At 44.9% G+C, this 19958-nt stretch overlaps 1 protein-coding gene across 8 annotated transcripts in view; it reads left to right on the top strand.

Moving 5' to 3' along the window:
- LRMDA (leucine rich melanocyte differentiation associated) overlaps positions 1-19958 on the top strand; it is a 576509-nt gene that overhangs the window by 25523 nt on the left and 531028 nt on the right. The gene's annotated exons all lie outside the window — the stretch shown is intronic.

A 19958-nucleotide genomic window follows, 5' to 3' on the forward strand; every position in this document is an offset into this window, starting at 1 on the left:
CCCCCCCCCCCCCCCCCCCCCCCCCCCCCCGTTGTCTTGCTTCTTGTGGAGGGGTTAGGAGAGGAACCCAAACCACTTTGAGCTTCTCCTTCGCAGATCCAACCTTTTAAGCATACCTACATTTACCTGCAATAGCAATCGTTTTGCATTTTAATGACAAATCAAGTACGCTAACTTGCATTTGAAACGAAAGTGCCTTAAATGTCTCTGGCTGTCAGAATGAGATGTTAGGAGCTTGATGAAAAGCGAACAAAGAAGACAAAGTATGAAGCCTGGATACGGTGCAAAATGAAATAAAACCTTGTATGGCCTGTCAGGGGTGTCAGTTGATATTCATATCTAAAGCACATTATAGCATTACTTTGCAGCTCATAGCTTACTCATCTGTCTTTTTTAATTCATCACATTCGAGCCCACATCTTTTAAGTCTCGTGTGTCAACAATGGAAGAAATCTGTTAATTGACAAATGAGTGTCACAAATGTGAATTGGTGCCTTTACATCAGCGGCAGGTGTAGTCTCTTTTGTTTTTTGTTGGATCTATTATTGGCATAAGCCAGTGTAAGACATCTGTCTTTGTCGGAATGAGAAATGACAGGCCTTCTTGGCTGTCATTGTCTTAGTGCGTGCTCATTCTGTGAGATACTGTATAAAGATAAAATGTCAGTTAAAAGAATATGAAAAACTATCTGGAGGAAGTCCTTAAATTACTCAGAGAGGGGATCCGGGAATTGGGGCTGGAATTGAAATCGAGTGTTTCAGTTTGTATCTATCACACCTATTTAAAAATAATATTTCCTGAGTAACAGGATGAGGTTATCAGGCATTTAGGAAAATGTTATGTTGTGCTGGTATAATTAGCTTTATAAGGTGGGGAGAAAATCTACCTTTGCAAGATATGAATTTATTTATTATAAGGTCATCTCTCAGACAAGCACAGAATTGTCTCAATAAAAACACTCCAGGTAGGATTCTGGGTGTTGATTTGCATGTGTTTTGAAATATTGAAATTGTTCCCCTCCAATTTCTTTTTCTGTTATATTCCTATCTGAGACTGATGAGAAGCATAATGAAATAAAAAGCAGCAGTTGTGGAGTGATGAGACAATTAGTGGGGAGAAAACTGTTAGTATCACTGAGCTCCTGGTGGGTTTAGAGATGCAGGCAAGTCTGGACACCTGAGGCTGTGCTGTTAAACTCAAGTTACTGCTGGTAAGAGAAGGGGAGTCTTGGGTGAGGAGGCAGAAGGTCTGATGGTGGAAGAATGCCCTGCTCCCTCTTCTACTTGGGCATGAGCTGGAGAGCCTGACCTGGATATAGGAGGGTGGACTGTGTGTGCACAAATCATCTGGGGGTCTTGTCAAAACGGAGTCTCTGATTTTTTTTTTTTTTTTAAGTAGGTCTGGGGTTGGGCCTTAGCCTCTGCATTTCTAATGAATTAGCAGGTGATGCTGACCTGCTATGCAGACCCAACTTGAGTATCAAGGAGTTCAAGTCCTCTTCCCACAGAGCATCTGGTGGCTCCTGTAAGACCGTGTTTGTGGTTAAGAAAGAGAGGAGTCTTTTGGGGGCTGGGGTGGATGGATTTCTACATCAAAAAGTTACTTTTTTTCTGTGTAAGTGTTTCTAGCCCCTTCAAAAGATTGGATGCACCGACTTTTTTTTTGTTCAGCTTTAAGTGGCCAGGTTTGTCTCCTAGTCCAAGGTACCCTGCCTTCTCTGAAGGGGTTGCCATTGTGTGATGTATGTGCGTGCACTGTGCACATGCACTGATTGTGTGGTTGAGGAAGAGCATGTACTAAATCTTGTGTGTGTTGGCAGAACTTGTTTTTGTGTAACTCAGTGGCCTATTTGGGAATAGGCACACAGCAAGCCTGGTGTACAAGTGTGTATGTGATACATGGACACACATGTTAGCTGTATCTTTAGGAACAGGCATGTACCAAACCACGGGAAAGAGTGTGTGTGTGTGTGTGTGTGTGTGTGTGTGTGTGTAAGACACATGGGGGAGGGGTGATACAGGTGGGTAGAGAGTGCTAAGTGGAACACTAGGGCTCCTTAGTGGATACTCATTTGATTAATCAGATCAATGGGACATATGTAGGATGTGAGGGGGGCGGGTGGATCTGCATGAGGATCTGCTGGGGCCAAAACCTAGTCCTTTGGTGTCATTCGTCTTTGGTAAACATATTTGCCTCCAAGGTTCCTCCTGGGCCACTGCTGTGGAAGCTGACTGTAGTGTTTGTTTTCCATTGGACTAGACCCCCAGCAAAGTTACAATACTTCTGGCATCTAGGCAAATCCTCAGATTATCAGAGCATCAAGGACGGGTGAAATGTGTGGAGCCTCAGGGCCAGACACTCACCTTTTTTCTTTATTTTGGCTAGAATCATGACTCTGGACACAAAGCCACCTCTTTCCACATAAACTAATGAACTAATGAGTAATTAGAACAATGAAAGTGGTATCTTTCTGAGACCTCATGAAAGCTGATGGTTCTTTCCAGACTTTTCTCTCCTTCCCCTAGGCCCCTTCCTCCTTCCTTTCAAATTCTGTGTATTGCAGACCTTTTCCTGGCTGACCCTTAAATGCTCTGTTCTGGAGGAAATTTTAATTTCGTTTTTTTAAATTGAAACAAGGCTTACCTGAAGGGAGTGAGGCAAGCCAGAGAAGAAGGAAGGGAAACAGCCCTCTAAAAGAGGCCCGTAAGTTGTACCATAAACCCCTTTCACTATAAACGACAGTTTCTGTCACATTGAGAGAGGCCCATTTTGTTCTCTGTGGAGGTGCATTAGGAAAAAAAGGAAGCTGCCGGAGTACGGAGTATATGTGTGTCTTTGCACATGTCTGCCCTGTTTGCCTTCTAAAAATGGGCAAGGCATGCGCATCTATCTTGTGTTTATCCATACACATGTCTGTGTGTGCAGACATAGGCCAGATCCACACGCAGACCTCCTTTTGTGAGTATGCCTGAGGACTGCATACATAAGAAGACCGTTTTTACGTGCCTGCTCATGGGTTTTCACTGCCGGCTGTCACAGAGAATCTGAAACAGACAAAAATTTACTGGGTAGTATTTAGAAACATGTCGGTGGTAACGACTGCAGCTCTGATTCCAATTAACACCCACTAAATTGAGGCTAATGCGGTGAGTTTGTAGACCTGTTGAATGCGCTCGGCATCACATCGCAAAATCCAAAGTGGCCGTGGCTTAAAAAAAAACAAACAAACAACATTTTATGCTGACCGCTGCTCTCGTGTCTCCTCTCCTCCCGTCAGTCTGATACATGGTGGTGTGCTCGTGCTCCCCTGTGAAGTGTAGAGTCTTCAAAATTCCTAAGTTAGAAATTTTGTTTTAGTTTTTTTTTTTTTTTTTTTTTTTTTTTTTTTAAATAAAATGACCTTTCAATTGCTGAGAGCACAGTTAAAGTTTTAGCGTCCAATCTTGCTTAATGAAATACTACTTGGGAGTTCATAATTCATTTTTTCACACCCGGCTCAACCCCATTTCTGGCTATTTGGGTGAAAACAGCTGGGGAAGTGCTGCATTTTATGATTAAGGCACTAAAAGATTAGCCGTAGGCACTGCCCATCCATGGGGCTACAGAATTCAGGCTGTTGACAGCAGATCTGTTTCGAATCGGAGTCAGATTAAAGTGAGTGAAAATCATTTGGGGGCTGAGGGCTCGAAAGGTCACACGTGTAATGAATTGTGGGTGCTTGCCTGGCTTCCCAGGCGAGAACCGTAAGCAATTATTAAATGCCATTGTGCATTGGAAAGGGTTGGTTGGTGGTGACTTTGAAACTTTCCAGAAGGGAGGCTGCGAGATCGCAAAAGGTAGTAATAAGGCGTTGGACAGGAGAGGATTTGGAGGGCTGTTGCTTTGTGTATTTGGCTTTATTTGGGGAGAGATTTTTAATCCCCTCCCATGTTCAGTTTGCTCTGAGTCTGCAGTGAAGGCACCAGAAATTCCAGGGGGGTGGAGTCTTATTTGGGTCTGTGGGCAAAGCTGCGATGGGAGCTTTTTTCTTTGATGTGATAAGTTCAATTGCTCTGTGCAGTTGAGGGGTCATTTTATAAAAATCAAAACTTAAAAAATTTTGAAGACTCTGTATTTCACAAGGGACCATACCACCATGTGCCAGATTGACAGAGGAGGGTAGGGGGAGACAGGAAAGCTACATGCTTTTTTCTGGGTGCTGTGGGAGCTGGTGGTTTTGCTTCAATCCTCAGCTGTTGTGCAATCACTAACATGTCTTCATTGACCATCTCCTTTTCATCCATTGAAGCCACCCCAAACTACTCTGGCCAGCTTTGTAGGCATAAGGGACTGGTAAAGTCTGAAGTTCCTTCCCTCCTGAAGATTAGGGGGCTTGGATTACCCTAAGTGAGGCTATGCCCTACCCCTTCCTCAGTATTTTCCATCTTGGGTGGTGTAGCCTAGCTTTATAGATTCCAGGAAGTTTGTTCAGCACAAAAGGGAACACTCCAGAATTAATAACCCTTTTCATATTTGACATGGATCTCTCCCATTCTGAACTGTCTCCTCTCTCCCTGGATTCTCTCTCTGCTCTTATGTTAGCATTCGGGAAACTTTGCATAGATCTCTCAGAAAAACCTGCTCTGAAATGGAAAGCAAAGGGGAAAAACAAAAACCACGCACAAACCCCAAAGTGAAATAATTTAGGTTTAATTGGCAGTTGCTTTTTCTTTCAGTGGCTGAGTTGATTTGTTACTGAAAGATTGCTATGTGCCAGTGGAAGCATAGGCATTAAAGATGCCAAGAGGACTGGGGCACCTGGCTAGCTTAGTTGGTTGAGTGTCCAACTTTGACTCAAGTCATGAGCTCGTGGTTCATGAGCTCGAGTCCCATGTTGGGCTCTCTGCTATTAGCCCGGAGCCTGCTTCAGATCCTCTGTCTCCCTCTGTCTCCCTCTGTCTCTGTATCTCCTCCTGTTCGTGATCTTTCTCTCTCAAAAAACTGAACGGGCTGACATCCCCATGGAGGAGACAGATGTAGAGATTGAGGACTACAATCCAATGAAATAATGAAATCCTGAGGAAGGCAGAGGGTACTGGTGATGTGGAGTGGCAGGTGGCCGATCCTGGGGGTGGTGAGGAAGGTTTCCTGGGGTGGTAGCAAGTGTGAGCTGAATCTAAAACAGGAATAGGATGAGCCTTTTGGGAGGATGAGGAAAGACACTCGGGGCTAATGCCGTGAGCAACGGCAGGGAAGGGTGAAACAGGTGGAGCCACAACTCTACTCATCCTGCTAGGTGACTTCTCTGCTTGCCATTTCTCAGCCAGGGCAGCACTTGACATGCTAGTAGTCCCTGGTTTACTCAGCAAACATATTAAGTGTTCATGTTGGGACCTTCCTTAGGTGCTTGAGCTAAATGAGGGGGAAAAGGCAAAGACCTCGGCACTCTGTATCTTGTTTTGTCCTTCTCCCTTTTCCCTCCTAAATTTCCCCTACCTTTTGCCTTTATTGATAAGGAACTGGGATCAGAGAGGAGAGGAAGAACAAAGGGTGTGGCCAGTCCATCACGTATATAATGGGTTCCTGGAAGACCTTACACCTGTGTAGGGATATATTGTGGGGGCCATTGGCCATAAGACACTTATCAAGGTTGCAAGTTCTACATCTGCTTTGATTCCTTGTTGGTGTACTGTGCCTCCGTTCTTTTTTTTTTTTCCCCTCCCTCCTTACTAAGGCACCAACAGTTACACTTAGGTGCAAATAACTGATAGCAGTAAAAATCCCCAAGAAATATCTGTGTATTTCCAGTGACTAATTGTAATGAATCCAGCACTAATGATGGAATGTCAGGCATTTTAGACCAGGCATGAGGATTTGCTTTTAGGGAGGTGCTTAAGGACATTGACAATAGCCCCAAAGGACTTCAGGTAGGTGTTTCTCCCCCCCCCCCCCCCCCGAGTTCCTTTGCTCCAGTTGTCCTCAGTTGTTTGGATTCTAGTGTGGGTAGGGGGATAAGACAGACTGTTGGCTATGGCCCACGGATGTAAAAGGACCATTTGGAATCCACCATCTTCATTATCATGTGACCATTGAATGTAGGTGGTAGGGCAGCCATAGCAGAGATCTTTCTGGAAGAAGTCTTCCAGAAAGTAGGTTTGCTTCGAGAAACACCCAATGTGATAAGACCCATGCCTCAGCAACCAACAGACTCCCCTCTGCCATGGCCCTATGAGTTCTGTGGCTTAGAGTTAGGTTAGGTGTTCTTTTTGCTTTTGAGGTTCTGCAGTTAAAGTAATGATGACTTCTTTTTGGTCCAATGAACTTGGAATGAAAGGAAACTTTTTCTCCCATGGTAGGTTTTTGCAGAAGGTCGTTAGGGTAAAATTGGGCACCGGGCTTGGGAAGGGGGTAGGGCAAGGAAGGATGAATGCCAAGCCCCAACAGGGGGTGGGGTGGGTAGGTAGGGGGCTGGCTGCTTTATTGGTCCATGGCGCCCATCCAGCCTGTGGCCTCTCTCACACAAAGCCTTCGTTCTGATTAATGGCATCCGTGTCTGGGAGGCATGGATTGTATTAGACCTTGTTTAAAAGTGCTCGCTATACATTCACTTCCTCTGGAAGTGCACCAAAATAGGACGAGAGGAAAAAAGGGAGCGAGAGAAAAGGCCTGCATTTGGAAAGGGTAGAAAGGAAGGCTTTTTTTTTTTTTTTTTTTTTTTTTTAATAAATGATTTCTGTGACTTTCTGTACTCTGTAAGGCTTTATCTCTGCAGGACTCCTATGGGAGAGCAATGGGAAAAAGTGAAGACAGACGTCTTGGGAAAGAAAATGTGTTTCTCTGCCAAAATTGGGAGATGGTGCTGGCTCTCTTGGCTTTTTAGAAACTCCAAGAAATCTGCTGACATTTTAAAGGAAGAAAAAAAAAAAAGATGATTTATGATGACATCACATGTTGCCCAAGCAGATCCTGCGAGAGGAAAACGGCTTTTATAGAGAGCATGTTGCAATAAAGAAACAGCGAGTCACTAGGGGAGCACCATCAATTGAAAAGCCTTTAGTTATTTGCCTTAACTACTCCCCAACCTAAAGCCAATCAGAGGCCTTGGCAGTTTCTAGGGCTTTGCCATAAAGGGTGCAGAGGGCCTGAGCCCAGAGCATGCTGCCTTGTTTCCCCCATCTCTCTCCCTTTCAGTCTCTTTTGGATGGTTTTGATTGCATCTGGCTTTGCTTTTAGATTCCTGTTGGTTAAGGTGGGTGTGCAAGTATTGAAGTGGTTGCTTGTGTGTGTCTGTGTGTTTCGGGGAGTGTGACATCTCTGTGTATTGAAGTGGTGGGTGATGAAGGAAATGGTTGGATGAGGGGAGGCAGTGAGTTTTTGCTTTTCTTGGACTGGCGAAGCAATTCTGCACTATTGTAGAGTGATGTGGGTTATCACCAGCCTGGTTAGAGGAAGAACCTGGAGATTGGCATTGGGGCTTACCTTTCACTTACCTCAAAGTGATAACTGCACTTTGAGCCTCAAACGGTTCAGAACCTGGTGTTGGTCTACAGGGAGTTCTCTCCTCTTGGTTGCGTGTTGGGTGCTGTGGCTCATCATCTGCAGGGTATCAATGCTGGATCTCAGCAACATGGTTGAGTCCAATAAGGCTTGTCTTTACTGGTCCTATATTCCTGGTTCTTAGATGTGCTTTTCCCCTTTGATGACATGTTCTCCCTTTTTCTCGAGGCCCCCGTACTTTCCTGCTTTCTCTTTGCCACCATCAAAACCAGTCTGAGATCAGGAACCCTTTCATATTCATGTTGTGTTGATGGAATGGCTTCTAACTATCTTGTGTTGATCTGCATTTCAGGGAAGATCAAAACCTAAAGTAGGGCAGAAATGTTTTTGAAGGAGTTCTTGCCATTAGAAAGCAGGATTTCAGGGTGTCCTTTTGAGATGTCAGTGGGGGTGGGTATGGAGCAGGCAGTCGGTTGGGTCGGCTGTAGTGTGGATGGTATTCCTCCTTTCCTGTGCTGGAATGGCTTTTATGGCTCAGAGGTAGCCTTCCTGTAGGGTGGGTCCTTTCCTGTAGGGCCCTTTGAGCAGCCCTACTGACCATTTGAACAGTTATGTGCTCAGAGTACATGAGGTCGGGACGGTTTCCCTAGGGGAAGTGTTAGTCACTGCCTGGTGATGGTTAGGAGGTCTTCAGACCTGAATGCTGGCCAGCTACAGACAGGCCCTGCCTTGTTTTTTCATACTAGAGAAGGATCCAGTCTAGTCCTGGGAGATCTTTAAAGTTTTGGGCCTTCTCTCTGGAATCACCAGCCGTGACCTGACCCATGTCCATTGTGCAAAGATACTGCTGATCTCTACATAGATTGGTTGTGTTGTGAATCTATAGATGCTTGCTCCAAGGCTCTGTGCCTTGAGCAGTAAAGTTGGCTCCACAGAGAGAAATGGCCTGATAGTGGTCATGTTCTTTGTATTGGCTAGAGATAGGCATTTCCTAATGGCATTTTTAAACTGTATATAGTGGTAGTAATAAACTGTCATCCCATTACCTTCATCTTGCTTTTATTGAGTTCTGGGGACATAGCAAGACCTAGGCCCTGTCTTTAGGAAGCTCACTGTTTTGTTTTAACTTTTTTTTTTTTTCCTGTTGAAAAACCTGATTCCATCCAAAGAGCTATAGCTTATTCTGCAAGCACTGTGGAAGTGGGGGAATAGAGCTTTGCATTCTGCCAGGCATTTGGAAATCCTTAGCTATCCTGGAAAGTCATTTTTCTTATCTCCCTTTATCGTGAAGGGAATGGAGGTAAAACCTGCCTATGGTCTCCCAGCTTCTAAGTTGCAGTTAGCATCACAACTGGTTCTTTCTGTGCCTGTGTTCCCTCTACTGCACCATGTTCTTGGCAATGGTGCACATAATGTTTTGGGTTCTGCTGTTTTTCACTTAACATGTCAGAAGCATTTTTCTGTGTTTCTATAGTATTCATGATAATCTTTTCAAATGACTACATGATTTTTCTCCCCATGCCGATTTACTCTAATGTAAACCAGTCCCTGAAATATTGAATGTTTATTTCTAATTTCTTTGATGTTGAAAATTGAGAGTACTGAGCCTGCCCCCCCCCCCCCATGTTGCTCAAAAGGAGCCATTGGGCCAGCACAGATGGAGCCTTGTGGGAGTCTCCAGGTTGTTTGGGGAACATGTCGTGCTCTCTGTCAGCAAAAATTTGTGGAAGGAGAGTTTGTCTTGTCCTTGACCCTCTGGCTTCTAACTGAAGCTGGATTTCTTTGCTGGGTCTTTACAGAGATCCCTGATGTCCCTCTTTCTCAGCGGGGGCCAAACCTTCTTGCCAGGCTGGTCTTTTCTCTCCCTTTAACTTGGCCACCTTATTTCCTAGTCTTAGATCCATTCTCTTTACCCAGAATGCTCTTGGCTGCCTCCTCCCTCAAATCTTCTGTACCCAATTCTGTCTAGCCTTGGGACCTCAGCTCAACATATATAGTCTCCAGGCAGTCCCTCTACCAAAGTTGATTTCTCCTTGCTCTAGACTCCCCCAAACCCTACCCTTTCCAATTTGACTCCAAATTTTATGCCATCACATGGACTCCTGTGTCCTCAAAATTGTATAAGAGGCAAGGGGGTCTCAAATTCATATTCCCAGCACTCTTCTATTTAATAACATTTTGAGGTGGGGTTTATTATCCCCACTTCACAGGGAGGAGGGGTTAAAGTCCCAGGCAGGGCAAGAGAAAATGAGTATCATGTAAGTGGCAGAACTCTAAAATGGCAGGGACTGTTTAACTTCCCCCTTAGTGATCAGTGTGCAGTGCAAGACACGTGGTAGGTGCTCATTGAATGCTTGTTGAGTTGTTGGACAGTTTCTTTTGTGGGGGTGAAAATTCCTCCTGTGCACTGCTGAATCAGGAGGGAAAAATTTAGTCAACTGTGCATGTGGCGTGTGCTTCTAATTTCAAACAGTGATCTCTGCAGTTTGGCAAGGGTTGGGAATTGACAAGAGGTGGAAAGGAGGGAAAAACATCTTGAAGCTGCTTTGTGCCTTGAGCTAGAGCAAAGCTCCACATCTGTTCCTTTTCTCTGTCCCAGTTCCCCTCTCTTGATGAGATCCTAACAGCGGGTGGGAGTGTGGGTGTGGCCAGATCTGAGAGCTGAATGGTCTGAGCTTGGGAGTTCAGGGGGCAGGATCCACCTTGTTGGCCACCCTTAGCTTTGTGTGTCAGGTCAGGATTACCCAGCATGAGGTTTGGGCTGTGCGGCACTTCTTGGAGTACCCTGTCTTCCCCATTGATGGACACAAAGATGTTTTATCATTCCCAACAATCTGTCTAGGGAAGCTTTGGGAGCTATGAAGGTTTGTCTTCTTAGTGCTATTTCATTCTTGGCTAGAGTTAGAAGACCGGATGTAAACAAAAGTGGAGCCCCAATGACAGGTGTATACTATATGGAGGCCTAACTATGTAGAGGTGCACTCCAAAGTGGGAGTGATCCCAGGGGTGTGTAGTCGGGGAGGGGAGGCAGAAACCGGGGATGTGTACCAAAGTGGAAGCCAGTGCAGGAGTGTGCCCCAAAGTGGGGCCCAACCTGGAGCTTTTCTGCAAGAGCTGGCATAGCATTCTTTGGAGTTAGGGAGGCAGACTGCAGTGGCTATAGATGCTACAGATGGGAGGAGGAAGTGCTGGAGAGCTGAAGGAGTGATAAAGATGGACATTCCACGAAGAGTTGTTACTCAAACTAAGTGTTTGGAAATGCTGGGTTTCAAAGGTGAATGCTTTCTTGGTGTCAGGATGTTGCAGGGTTTCATGCCAGTCACATATCGGAATTCCCAGGTAGCAGTTCAGTGGGCTGCATTGGGAGGTGAAGTTGTTATTACCCCTGCAGAGAGATTAGGTTCAAATCTCAGCTCTACTTTTGGCTGCTGGGACATCAGGTAAGCTGTTTAACATTTTGTGGCTCAGATTCCTCATCTGTGGAATGCTGATTGGGAGGATTAAATGAGATGATGCTTGTAAGTTGTCGGGTGCAGTTTCTGGCTTCTGGTAACTGCTTTGTCTGTGTTAGCAGCTGCTCTGGTGGTCGTGTCATCACCATCTTCCCACCAGTGACCAAGGAAATTGTTCCCCAGAGCAGTGGTTCTCAAACTGTGTCCCTGGACCATCAGCATCACTTTGGAGTTGGTTAGAAATCAAAATTATTGGACTCAAACCCTGAATTTCGGACTAAGTAGGTTTGGGGCAATGTTCAGATTAAGTGGGTTGGAAAACATCTTTTTGCACTTGGGTTCTATGCAATAGAATTTAGAATGTGTGGTTGCGTATGCGGTTCCTCTCACTGCCCTGCCATCTCTCCTGAATAGTTAGATTTGTTACCCAGAATTCTTTTGAAATCAAGGACTCTCATGATCAAAGCAAGAAAACCTGGGGGCAGGATGAAGCCTCCTAAAGAGGGAGTTAAGGCAGTGAATGTTTTTTAAGCCAGCCTTGACTGGGTAGAGGACAGACCTGGTACTATGGCCAAGGGCATCAGGTGACTGAAGCACAAGGGCAGTTTGCCTTAGAACTTTCTAGAGGGCCCCTCATAATGATACTATTTCATTTTGAATTATATTCTATCTCGTGGGGACGGTCTGATCAATTGGATTGTAAGACTTATGCATATATGGCTATGCATGGTGCAGTACTCAGTTCATTGGGTAAACATGACTTGAGGTGGAACCCTCAAAATGAGTGCCAGTGTCCCCTCCTAAAGGAAATTGCTCCCGATCTTCTGTCCTGCCTTAACACTTGGCGGTGTGTATCACACTGCAGGACAACTATTCTTTCATGGAGCTGTCTGCCCACCAGACTTGTGCTCATTCAGGGTGGAAACTAGTTCTTTGATCTCTAGCTCCTGGCACATAGTCCTGTTAAAAAATGTGTCTTGTTTGAGGGACATCAGTAAGAGTCCCATGTTGTCAGTGGGGTCTTTGAGAGACTGAGACCTCATGGGAGGGTAATGTGGGCAGCTCTTGATTGGTTATCTGAGAATATCTGAAGGTCCTGGGGACAATAGATTGTAGGTTTTTCTCCCTGTGGCCCTAGTTGCTTCCTCCTTGTGTTTCCTGGGGAGGTGATCCTACTGTGAGCCTCCAGCCCTCTTGGGAATCTCTCCCTGGAGATTAACATGGGTGTTGCATAATAATCAGTTTTGGCTGTGGGAGCCAACGCCTTTGGGAAGGGGAGGACCCCAGACCCCAGGTGAGATGTCCTGGTGGTGGAAGCCAGGCTGGGAATCAGAGGTAAGCCAGGTCTCCACCGTTCTCCGGTTTTCCTAACCAGTATTAATTTTGAGAGCCTGGGACTGTTTCTGAGAGATAATTGGATCACTGAGTCCTGGTCTTCAGGCAAGTAGTCTTTTTCCTAAGGAAATGGGGACGTGCAGATCATTGAAGCCCATTGTTTCAGGTAATTCATGGTTTGGTATCTGGGCTCCTTTGAAGGAAAAAGACTCCAAAATATAAACCTTTCTTCTCATAATAGAATCCGCTTGTGTTATTTAAATCCCAGGGTTTTACATTACAATAGTCGCCCATCAGGCTTGGAGAGAAATGGAACTCTCTCTGACAATAGGGTATGTGGTGTGCTCGCTGGCTTAAAATTAAACCTAATCAGGAGGTGTCACCGAAGCCTGTGCTGAGGAAATGATGGAGCATGAAATAAAATGATTTATACAACTTTCTTTTCCAATAGGCAGTGCTTTTTAATGTTTTTCTGAAAGAAGGCGTGGGTGCTGAAGGTGATTTTTGATTGTTTTTCTTAAGTGGTCCAAGACCACAACATTCTGTGAGAGCCACCCTCCATACCCAATCCCATCCCCGTCTTTTCCACGTGGCTGATTCTTGCTTAAACTTTGACAATTTGCAAACATTAGAATGTTCTGACAGCTTCACCCTGAGATTCTTGAATCTGGCCCCTCAGAACTGTGAAGTAGGATGCTGAGCCTTTTGGGAGTTACCAGGGATCTGAATTTAAAGTGGAGTCATTCAAGTCTTGTTCCTACTTACTGGGCTTCTGTTTCAAGACCATCCCGTTAGGGCTGAGTTCGTTGGTTGTGGTGTCACGTGTTAGGATAATTTAAAAAGAAATCTCTGCTTGTGAACATGGGGCCCCAAATGGGAATAGATCTGTTTGCACATGTGTGGCCCCAGGCTTTGCTAGGAATCAGCTTATGGTGAGGTGGGGCGGGCGGGCGGGCGGGCGGGTAGATTTTAACCTGTTTTCCTACCTTAAATCTGTGCAAACTCAGCCCATCCAAAGTGGATTTCATCACTTCCTCCCCACATGTGTTCTTCTTTATCTCGGTTACTGGTATTGCCATCCTCCTGATAACCCAGGTTCAAGTGAAAGTTCATGTTTTCCGACCCTTTGAATTGCTAAAGTACCTTAATTGCTCTGCCTGCCCACATCTTTTCTTTCCTCCAAACCCTGCCAACATAGCAGGAATTGTCAAGAGGCACCATCTGATTCAAGTTCTGCTTGAAATTCTTCTAATTTAGTTCCTCTTTCCTAAGCTTTGGCCAAATGACCTTGCAGCTTCCCAGTTCTTCGTCTTTATTTTTGTTGTCTCCTTGTATTAGTTTGCTAGGGATACTCTAATAAAACACCATATATGAAGTAGCTTCAACAACAGAAATTTTCTCATCGTTCTGGGGGCTAGAAGTCCAAGATCAAGGTGTTGTCAGAGTTGGTTTCTCCTGAGGCCTCTCTCCTTGGCTGGTAGAAGATCGTCCTCTCTTTGGGTCTTCACATGGTCTTCCCTCTGTGCATGTCTAATCCCTTCTGAGGACACCAATCATGGAGGATCAGGGCCCACTTTGATGACCTCCTCTTAACTTCTCTGTTGAAAGACCCCGTCTCCAAATACTAAGAACATAATACCCCACAATACCCCCTGATGGGTAAGTAGGAGAGTACTTACCCATCAAGCATCTATAAGTTCCAGGCTCAAAATCTGAATGTCCTGTTTCCATGAAGTTCTCCCTAACTGTGTAATTGCCCAGCTGCCTTAAGTTCCTGGGGGGCCTTCCACTTCAAGTCCCCACATGTAGTTGCTGGCATGAAGGCTGGATTTCTGCTTCTACCTCTTAGGGACACAAGGTCTGCATAACTCCTGGGGACTTGCTGTCCCTACCATGAATGGTCCCTTCTGGTTAAGCAGTGCCCCAAACGTACTATGCGGGGCCACCTGTATAATTCATGAGGGAAGACTCTTGTCACACAGGGTCTGCTGCTCATTTGCAAGAATTACTGGCTTTGACAGAACTCCCTGTTGTGCAGCCCTCTTAGTCATATCTGTGGTAATTACTGTTACTTTTCTAATTGCTTATCCATGATGGCCCCTTGAAGCTGCTGCAGAGGAGACATCCCTATCCTCTTGGGCAGAGGCAAGCTGGGTCAATGCCACTACCACTCTGGCCTCTGCAGCATGGCCTACCCTGGTGCTTCCTTTCCCCTTTTCTCTGTTTTTCCATGTTTTACCATACTCTGGTTTCTGAGCCATGCCCCACTTCAGAAATGGATTGAATGGATTGTCAATCATTAGATCATTTCTCTGAAGGGCTGAAGGACACAGTAGGCCTGGAAGTCTCCTTGCCTCCTGTCACCCCTTCAGTGCTGCCTGCCTTTACCCTGGGAGAAGGCAGCTTCTTCCCAGGATTACAACCTGCTCTGAGTCAGGTGGAGAAAAATAGCAAAGGGAACATCATATTTAAGAATCTGAATGAGCTGTGAGTAGATGGTTTAGAAACCTAACCTCAGGCAAAAGGTCCTTGGTTCAGACTTGGTGACTGATGTGGTGCTGTCTGCTGTTAATAACCAAGAGATTGCAGACCCAGCGAAGCCACGTTCTTGCCTGTCAAGAGGATCTCTAATCCTTCAACTTCTTCAGTTTTAATATTTGATTTTGCTTGGGTTTACCTTTAGAGTTGATTTGCTTTGTCCCTTAGCATGTTACCATGTTTAATTGACTGAACTAAGGAAGGTTTCTGTTTTAAGTACTTCGTCTTTTGCATTTAACAGGCTGTTTTTTAAATAACTTTGGAAGGAGTTGACTGATTTTGATGAAATCCTATTCATTATAAAAGGCATTAACCATACCCTCAGGTTTTTATTTGAATGTAGTCTGGCCCCTTGAAACAAAGTGACAATGAGTAAAAATGTCGAAAAGACAGTTTCTTAATGTGCAAGGGATTTCAGTGGAAATTAGTATAATATTACAAACTATGGAGATACTGTCCCACCTGTGTGAATTTCTGCATGAAAGGAGGGTAGCATTATGTAATCGGTCATGGGTGAGTTACATGTGGAGCCGTGTGGCCTCAATGACTTTATTCTTTAAGTATTTCCACTACCTCACTACCCCACATCTCCCCATATATATCCTCAGTGTACCCCTGAATTTTGTATATGGTTCACTTTATCTGGGCCTGCAGTCTCTGCTTCCTGCCTGGCTTCATTTGCCTTCAGGGACCTCTTTTAAGGCAATATTATTTCTGGTTCACTGTAGCTCACAATTCTTCCTGCAACAGAAAGAATTCTTACCTTCATGAAGCTAACTTTTTTTTTAATTTAAAGTTTATGTTGAGACAGAACGAATAAGGGAGGGGCAGAAAGGGGGGGGGATAGAGACTCCCAAGCAGGCTCCACGCTGACAGCAGAGAGCCTGTTGCAGGGCTCAAACCCACGAACTGTGAGATCACGATCTGAGCCGAAATCTGAGTCGGATGCTTCACTGAGCCGCCCCCCCCCGCCCCCCCTCCATGAAGTTAACATTTTAATTGGGGCAAGAGTTAGAGGGTATGGTGAGTGTGGGACGATGAGTGAGGGAATAGTAAGGTGATGCTACCATGGGGAAAGCCTAGGCCACTCTGAGAACACCTAAAAGGTACACCCAACCTTTAGGAGAAGGGAGAGGTATCAGGAAAGGCAGCTTGAAGGAAGGGTTATCTAGGTGAACTTGAAGGATTTACTCATTCATTGACCTTACAGGACCAGTACGTGTTAAGGGGGTAGTCCCTGTACCAGTTGCTGGCAAATAACAGCAAAAGGCAGGGTCTGTGCCCTCGTGAAATGATATTTTAGTTGGGAAAAGAAGCCAAGTCAGGTGCTGTTGGGTGACAAGTATTTTAGGTAGAAGAACAGAATGGACAATGTCCAGATTCCAGGTAGCATGAACATATGCAAGGCATATTAAGGTAGGGGCCACCTTGTCAAGGAGTTGACAACTTTATTCTGAGAGTAAGGGGTTGGCAATAAATGGTTTCAGGCAGGAAGGTGGCAAGGTCATATTTGTATTTTAGATCATTTCTGTCATGATGGAGAGAGTGGGCTGGGGTACAGTTGAGGGAGCAAGTTAAGAGGCTGTGGAGTTCTCCAGATGAGGCATGGGGGCCTGCAGTGGAGCAGTGGTAGAAGTGAGTAGATCAATCTGAGAAATCTCTTAGGCAGTTGTGCCAATATTTGTGCTGAGTTTCCGGAATATGGAGTGGTGAGGCAGGGAGGAATTGGAGCTGGCTCTTGGGTTTATTGTTGGAACAACATTCTTTTAAGTTTGCGAGAGCACGTGTGTGTGCTCAAGTGGGGGAGGGGCAGAGACAGGGAGAGAGAAAATCTCAAGCAGGCTCCACACTGTCAGTGTGGAGTCCAACATGGGGCTCAAACTCACACAACTGAGGTGAAACCAAGAGTCAGACATTTAACTGACTGAGCCACCCTGGTGCCCCTATTGGAATAACTGGATGGATGGTGGTGGCTATGTCTGAGATGGGGAAGTTGGGGAGGAGGATTTTCAGGATGGAAGTGATGAGGAATGAATTTAGGACACGTTGAATATGAAACCCTATGGGAACATCCTCCTGAAAGTGTCCAGGAGGCGGTGGGTATATGGATTTAGGTTTGAGAGCAGAGTCTGCTCTGAAGGTCCATGACAGGAAGCATCAACATAATGAGAGATTTAGAACATGGGAGTGGATGAATTTGCTTGCAGTTGGGGGAGGAAGATTGAGAGTAATGAGGGATGGTGGGACAGATTTCAGGACTTAGAGAATGAACTAAGGATGAGGAAAGACAGTGGAAGAAAATCAGATAGTTTGTCAGAAAAAGAAGGAAAATAGTTGAAAGAGGAGGGAGAGGGGTCAGTGGGGTAAAATGCAGAGATAAAAAAGAGGATGAGGTCTTTGAATATCCATGGGATTTAGCATAGGGAGGTAGTGACTTGGGCAGGAATGATTACATAGAATGGTGGGCTTTTCTGTCTACATGATGTCCCTTGAATACTTTCTCTCCATCAAAAATGATTCTAGTTCAAGGCATGATCTTCTCTCACTCAGACTTTTGCTATAGCCTCCTGATTGGCCCCCCCAACACATTGTGTCTTCTGCACAGTGATCTTGCAAAGGGGCAAATCTAATTATGCCACTTTCTTGCTTAGCATCATTCAGTGGCTTTATGCTGTTCAGATAAAGCCTATTCCTTCACCTGGAGCAGGAGTCTCCCGACTCCTTCTCTGTTCTCAGAGAGAACAGGTTTGCGCACGCTTGCTCTCACTCCCCCCCCCCCCCCCCCCCCCCCCCCCCCCCCCCCCCAGCCATAGGTCTTCCTTAAATGCTTTGAGCTGGTTGTGTCTCCTGTGGCCATCAGGACTTCATACCTGCTGTTCTTTGCTTTCACTGACTGTTTCTATGTGTCTTGCAGATTTTAGTTGGAGCTTCATTCTTTTTTTTTTTTTTTAATGTTTATTTTTGAGAGAGACAGTGTGAGTGGGGGAAGGGCAGAGAGAGAGAGAGCTTCAGGCTCTGAGCTGTCAGCACAGAGCCTGATGTAGGGCTTGAACCCATGAACTGTGAAATCATGACCTAGGCTGAAGTCAGATGCTTAACTGATGGAGCCACCCAGGTGCCCTGGAGCTTCCCTCTATTAGGGAAGTCTTACCCAGACCTCCCTCACAGGATCAGCTCTGTCTGTTGGGTGTTGTCACAGCATCACTTGTCTTTCTCTCATAGCTGTGGCAGATTGTGTTATGTTCCCAGTTCTCCGACCCCACCCCCACCCCCCCATATCCATGCCCTTTGCCATGTGGTTTTGCAGTTCGTCCCTTGGAGTGTAGTCCCCTGACCCACTGATGTTGGGTACAGCCACATGACTTGCTGAGGCCAGATACATCGGTGGAAGTGAAAGTGTGCCAGTTCTAAGCCTACACCTTAGGAAGCATTGCGCATTCTAGAGCCTGCCCCTCTAGAGCCTCTGCTGTTGTCTATTCTGAGACTGGTCTCATGATGAACTCAAGTGGACCTGAGCCCTGTGTGCAGTATGCAACCTGGAGTCCGGCCAACTTGTAGCTGATTTGCAGATGTAGGAGAAAAAATTTAGTTTGGACAGAATCATGTTGGTGAGAGATGGCTGATAAAGTAGCAATTACAGTTGTGATTGTGGGTATTGTTATTTATGTTTGTGTTCTCAACTAAATACTAAGTTCTATGAGGGCAAGTTTCGGGTGTCACTGTACATGTATTTCACCACACCCTGTAGTGTCTGACACATTGTGGGTGTGTGACACATTTAAGTTAAAAAGATACCACCTAGTTGAGTTGAAACACATACTTTATCTTCCATGATAACCTTAGGAATTTACTGGTTGTGGCCAAATTGGCCCAGTGCCAAAGGTATTAGGATACATTTTACATTTAATTATACTTGGCCAACTTAAAATGACAGTTTGTAGAAATGTGTTTCCTGTAATAGAAATTTTGATAAACCACTGGTTTGTGTTAAGAGGTTATAGTGTGAATTGTGGGGAAAAATGCGATAATCTTGAAGTGAAAATGAGTATGTTGGTCATATAGTCCAACTAGTTAAGAATTATCAAGGTTGCTGTGTATAACATGAATCACTACCCCAGTAACAAATAGGTTCATTTTCATAGATAATTTCTACTTGAAAAAGAGATCTAGGCTTTTAGGATCTGCTGTTGATTTAAGAGTTAATTTTGGTGGAGGTGAGAAAAACACTCAAGTAATTTGATAAGTCTGTCTTACGGTGGGGGGGGGGATGGTGGGTGGTGGTGAGGAAGGGAAGCATCTTCTTACAGGGAATGAATACAGGGCTTGGAGCCAGGACAGATACTGGTATTTACTAGCTCTGTGACCATGAAAAGTGATTTAACCTTCTTGAGCTTTATTTTCTGCACCTGTAAAACAGGGTTGATTAATACCTACTTCACAGGATTGTGAGAAATGCTTTGCAAAAATAAAAGGGCTTGTAACTTGTAGTTAAGTGAATGAAATGGAATGAAAAATGAAAGAGTAAAGAGTGAAGCTATTGGTTTTTAAATGTTGACTTCATAATAAGCCACCATATTAATACCTCCTTTCTAAAAGTTATTCGGTTAATTCTATTGGGTTTTGGCATATGGTTGTATTGTGGGAAAAAATTTTGCTGCTTTCTTAATGCTGCTTTTCCTTCTCTAATAGCATTGGCTAGTACTGAGAGGGTTTTTTAAAAGAATCTTTTTTAAAACAGTGCACTTTTGGGGCGCCTGGGTGGCTCAGTTGGTTGTGCATCTGACTTCAGCTCAGGTCACGATCTCATGATTCATGAGTTCAAGCCCCATGTTAGGATCTCTGCTGGCAGCTCAGAGCCTGGAGCCTGCTTTGGATTCTGTGTCTCCCTTTCTCTCTTCCCTCCCCCCTGTTCAAGTTCTGTCTCTCAAAAATGTTAAAAAATAAAAATAAAAATCAGTGCACTTTGCTTTCTAAACTATTAAAATATGAATGAACATACAAAAACCTGTACATATTTAATGCATACAAATTGATGAGTTTGGCGCTAAGTTTGCATGCATGGAACCATCACCACAATCTATGCCATAAACATAGTTATCACTGGGGTGCCTGGGTGGCTCAGTTAAGTGTCCAACTCTTGATTTTTGGCTCAGGTCA

Source organism: Panthera uncia, chromosome D2 (genome assembly GCF_023721935.1).
Source record: "Panthera uncia isolate 11264 chromosome D2, Puncia_PCG_1.0, whole genome shotgun sequence".
Taxonomy (NCBI): Eukaryota; Metazoa; Chordata; class Mammalia; order Carnivora; family Felidae; genus Panthera; species Panthera uncia.